The sequence below is a fragment of the Copadichromis virginalis genome, linkage group LG3 (assembly GCF_057382275.1).
Source record: "Copadichromis virginalis isolate Kocher_CV1m ecotype Utaka linkage group LG3, C_Virginalis_male_GT1.1, whole genome shotgun sequence".
NCBI classification, from domain to species: domain Eukaryota; kingdom Metazoa; phylum Chordata; class Actinopteri; order Cichliformes; family Cichlidae; genus Copadichromis; species Copadichromis virginalis.
Window position 1 is genome coordinate 27,714,964 of NC_140620.1, and position 6,000 is coordinate 27,720,963.

A 6,000-nucleotide genomic window follows, 5' to 3' on the forward strand; every position below is an offset into this window, starting at 1 on the left:
CGCTTGTTCCCATGATTACGCATCATAACTCATCATCATTATTCATCTATGTATTACTTTTATGTATTAGTGATCTATTTGTTGTAATCATCTATCGTTGCAGTTGTTTATTACACAAAATAAATTATATTATCACACTTCTGGCCACATAGCGCTGATATTCACTGCACATGCCCATATTAACCTTAACCAGAGGGTTTAAAAAAAACAAACCAATGTTTACATACCATATCTGCTTCTGCCGTGGCCTGGTGGACAAAAAATTGGTAAAGGGTTCCCCGAGCTTTCATGCCCCTCGTGTTCTTCATGTACCCACCATTAGAAGCATGCCTATGGAAAAAGTGCGCCGGCACACAGTGTAGTGCGCTTTAAAGGTGTTATCGTGCACTTTTCCAGCCAGGTGTTTTCCTTTTCCCATTCCTCCCTGTACTTTTGCAGCCTTTTTTTTTCTTTCTCTGAGGGGAACAAACATTGCTGCTCTAACGCTGGGCTTACACTGTGCGATTTTTGGCCCATTTTGAGCCGATTTTTGAGTCGTGCGACCGATTTGGTGATCGGCCCGATTTTGGCCTTCATCGTGCGTCGTGTAGTATACGTGGGGTAACGAGAAGCGATTAACACCTCACGACCAGCTCCCGATCATCAATCGCTCGTGAGGGTGTCACCGCAGCTGCTCACGCGCAAACACGTAAACGTCGGTGAAAAAGACTGAGCAGCACGGCTGTGCAGCGTGTGATCTGGACACAAGCGATGGAGGCACAACTTGTAGAACTTTGGAAAGCTCATCCGAGCCTTTTCGATGTGGCATCACAAAATGATCACGACCACAACAAACGTGAAAATAGTTGGATTTACACTGCTGCTTAATCACAGCTGCCTGATCATGTTTTTCATTAGCAATTTAGCAAAGTTGATGGTGGTGGTGTGTCTGTGTGAGTGAAAGATAGAGAGAGCGAGCGACAGATTTTCTGTTATAACCTTCATTTTATGGAGGCACAGTGTGAGCACTCAGGTCGCATTAGAGCATCGGGCGGTATAGTGTGAGACCTGCATCGTGACCCCTCAACTTCTAACCCCTGCGAGTCAATCGTGCAGTTTGAGCAGGAGCTGAATAACGTGACTGAAAAAATCGCACAGTGTCTGCCCAGCTTTAGGTGTACTGTCGTCCGAGACTTGCACCGCAGTGACGGCGTTTGTTTCCCTGTTGGCCATGCTTCTTGTTGTGGTCATCTGTTGTCTTCCGGTATTTTCTCCGCAAGCGACCTTTCCAATGAGATAAGCGGTCTGAATTGTCATACTCGAATTGTCATAAGTGTGCTGTCAGCTCATTGGTCACAAAGCAGGAGAGGGGCTGGGAATTATGTTTTCAAACAAAGCGTTAATTCCATTAAAAGTTATAGACTACTTTTGATTCTCACTGTATTACGGGACAAAGTGCGTCCCTTATTAGCTCAATACGGGACTTATTGAGCTAATAAGGGACACACTTTTAGTCCCATGTACCCTAAAAAAGTACACAGGACATGTACTTTTGTTTCTAAATACAGGACGATTCCATTTTTTAAGGGACGGTTGGCAACCCTACAGTTGCTGCCTTTTTGTGCCTTCTTATTTGATGCAGAGCACCGTATTGTTCTGTAAATAGTTTTAAATGGTTATATAAAAAACGTCTGAGCCTTGGCTGCACTTTTAGGTAAACCATAAAACTTTGTTTGCAAAACTTGTGCATATTTTTTTTAAAAATGTACAATTTCTATTTGCATTTCAAGTTATGAAAATCATTCGTTAAACATGCTTGTGGTTTTTACAGTCAAAAATATCACTTTCTACTCATGTTTTCAATTTTGTCTGAATTTAGATAAATTGTGCTGATACAATATGTCAAAATGAGTAAATAACAGATTGGCAAGATAAACCGTTTTTAAAGGTGAAATATAGAGGCCAAATCAAAAGTAGTCAGAAATGGCCAATTATACCCTGGACACCAGAGGGTTAAAGGCTAAAAGCAAAGTTGTCACCAAGTACTGTTTATATTTGTGTGTATTGCTGCAGCTTTTTTGAGTATTAACTTGGTGCCTTTGGGTGAAATAATGGTAATATGACTGATCCATATGGTCACAAAGAATAGCCACTTGTTTCTGTGCTGCCAAAGTTCCCCGGCTTTCATTCAATTCAATGTGTTTATCGTCAGCACCGACACATTAAACTACTTAAACATTATAAATGTCTTCAAGCTCACACTGAGGCCTGTGGGGCACAATCAGCCACAGAGACAGTTCACACATTTGTGTATTTGTATATGAATATTTCATACTTTAAGGCTGCCTGTTTATTTAAGGGAGATGAACAAAATACATTGGAATTGTACATAATAACACCACAGATGATAAATTCAATAGATTTTAAGTAGATGTTTGTGCATTTTTAAAGTCTTATATGTTGAATTGAACTGTGATCTGTTCAAAGCCTCCCAGTCAGTGCTGTTCTCCATGCCTGTCTGACTGTACATGATGTTATCAGCACAAACACTTTAAAAGTGATCATTTAGGACTTCAGCAATAATACAGACAGCAATGTAGCTAGCAATAAAACAGTTTTATTGGCAATTAACTTAGAAAACAAACAAACAAACACCTGTCTCCTATTTTCTGTCACACAGGAAAGAAGCATCAATATCTGATGAGAAGACTTATTTCTTTTTTGGGTTTTTTTTTTCAACAGGAGAAGAATATCTCTAACAAGTTGATTTGTTCACATTTTCACATCTTCATTTTTAAGTCAAATGTGCATTTTGAGTTTATACACTATGTATATAAGGCGACCATTTCCTTTTGCAGTATTTTTGTGTGGTGCGTTTTTCTGTCTTAACAAAAGGGGAACAAAGGTGTTTAAGATCACCTAGGATGATTTGTTTTAATTTTCACATGGTCTTATTGAGGTGATGCGAATTGAAACACACATTCTTGGTTTTTTGGGCAGTGGCGGTGGGGGGGGGGTTGTGTTGGAAAAGCTTGAAAAGGGACCTTGAAAGTGTTTAAAAAGTGCTTGAATTTGACCCTGAGATAGGTGTCTGAACCCTGTTTTGAGCACCTGACGGCTCTTTTTTGCTTCTCATTTGTAAACTCTCTCCATACTCTTCCACATGATTCTTGCATTGGTAGTTGACAAGCTTTTCCATGTTTGAGTCTGAGGTGGGAACCGGTTTCCTGCATAATTTGCATGGTACAGTTTTCTGGTCTGTGTCAGACTTTTCATAACGAGGCTACATGCCTCGTTTAGAAATAAGGTCCTGGATTTGTTCTGACTGATCTTTCTGTTTCTCATCATTTCAGTTCATTTTGAAAAATCTCAACAGGATCTTCAGTTTTATTGTGAAAGGTTTATGTGGGAAATAAACAAGCGGATGGCGGAGCCACACGCTGGGTTCACCGTCATTGTTGCTAACGCCAACGCGTAAAAACAGTGGCTTCAAAATGATGAAAAAAACTGATCATAAACAGTTTATTTTACAAAACAAGCGATAGCGTGATATGAAACCATAGACGTTTTCATATCATCCGATGTATATCATTATATCGAACAGCCCTACACTTAACTCAGAGTACACTCAGTTGAACTTCGTCTGATCAGCTGTTTGGGACTTGAAAACTCAGATTTGCCGTTGAGTTTGTTGAACATGTTTCCTGAAAACGGGCATTTATCACCTCATAATTAGAACTGTCTCAGGGAAAGCCTGATCTTATATTTCATGACAGTTAAAGTTATCTGTACTCCTATTCTGTTGGTTCATTGTTTTGTTTTGTTGTTTATTAGTGTTTGTTGTGTTCACAATGTTCAAATAAAGATTTAAACCTATTGTTTTTTTCTGAGGCGTAATCTCTTATACATGAAAGCAGCACAGCAGAGCGTTCTGTTGAATTTCACACACGTGCACACCTATCTTCAGAATACCTGCAGCAACATGCTCACAATGAGTCACCATTAAAAAGGGGCAAATAATAAAACAGTACAGAAAGCCAACAAGTCACTGCTAAGGCACTGGGAGTCTCCTGTTAGTGAGCAAACTGCAATACAAACAAACAAAAAAACCAAACTCAGCATAAAAACAAATTCTATCAACATAAAATGTGACCCTCCATTATGACCCAACCACCATCTGCAAGGAAAGCATGAAGAGAATTACTGCTACAACTGTATACCAATCCTGGCATACCTCAGCTGTTTCTCCCTGTTTCCATTCCATAAGAATGGATTCACTTCAGGTCATAGCTATACAACAGTTACAAGAAATAGGAAATGGATTTTGGATTTGAGTTAAAGTGTCTCTTCAGTTTCATCTCAGTGAGTTTCAGTCTGTGCTTGTAACTGAACGATTATCTGCTGCAGTCTGAACGACCTGCCATTTTAAAGTCGGTCAAAGTTTGTTCGATCTCAAAAACATTTCCCATGAGCCTCAGGAAGTAGCTCACTGTGTGGTTACTGAGTGACAAAGTTAACAGCTTTCATCTCTTTGAATACAACAGTTACAGCTACTTTTAAGGAAACAGACAAGAGAAGGGAGGGAGGAGGACTTCATCTCACTTCCTGAATTTGAGTGAACATTTGACCAGAACTGAACTTCATGTTCAAAGACTCTGCAGTGATGACTTTACATTAGTGAAGTTTGTCAGTTAAAATGATAAATAAAGTATTTTTAGTGAAAGATTTCACTGTGGTGGGAAAAAGTGCTTTCGCCTGCTGTGACCATTTGCTCTGAGTAAGTGTTACGTCTCTGGGCTGATCATCTATCAATCTGTTTTTAACTGTTTACAAAGCTTCATGGAAACGTGTTTGTTGTATTTTGAAGCAATGTAGTGACTTTGTGCAGCAGCCTTCAGAATATAATCAGTGATTCGTGGCTCCTTGAAAATTATCAGCAGCTGATTAATATTTCTATGGCAGGAGGAAAATACTAAATGTCTCTTCTTGTGCTTGCTAATGGTTTTAATCACTTTTCTACAGCAGTTTGAACCCATCAGAATGACGTGTTTGTGTGCTGGAGCATCTGTCAGAGTAACTATTATTGGTGTCAAAGCTCCCAGCAAACACAACAAGCAGACGAGGAGCAGACAAAGGAAACAAAATGTCCATCGCTGTTTCTGTAAGAAGTCAGTCGAGCTCCAAGACTTTAATTTGAAAACTTCCTATGCAGTTATTCCAAGATTTCAAATGTTTCCAGGATTTCAAATGTTTTGATGGTCTTGATGTTTAATACATCAAAACTCTTAACTACACCTAACAAAGAAAAACAGTTGATAGAGGCCACTTTCACCATCCAGGGTAAACTTACTTATAACTTTATGACTGCATTTTATTAATTTAGTAATTTAAAGAGTAAAAATAAACTAAACTAAAATTAAAAAATAAAAAGTGTCCACAAACTTGCCTCTGCCTGTTCTCCATGTCACGGTTCAAATGAATGAACACAAACACATTTTATTAGTTTCAGGAGTGGAACAGTTTTGAGAATTAGATTTATTTAATACTGTGTCTGAATGTGATTTATGACAAAGAGTGTTTAACATGTGCATATATGTGATCAGTGTGCGTATGAGACCTGCAGGTGAAGGTGCAGACAGCTGTGTTGTTGTTGTGTTTCTGGATGTAAAACAAAAGTACTTCACATTTAAAGCTTCACTTGGACTTGTAATCTGTTCATTTTGTCTATTTATTATTCAGCTCACATGTGTATGATACAACTACAACTAAGTAAATTATTACTTAGTTTCATAAAAATCTCACTAATTTGTTTCTGCAGCACCAGGAGAGTAAACATGTCAAAGCATGCTGTAGACAGAGCTTGTTAAGGTGTGATAGTTCTGAGTAAAAGGAAGGAAGCGGAGAGAAGAAGTTTTAAAGTCTTTGTTTTCTTCACAGTTCTCGGCGTCTCGTGTGCTTCTTCTTCTTTCTCTTCACACAAAGTCGCAGAAGTTTTCAGACGTGTCACAGCTGGATGTGAGG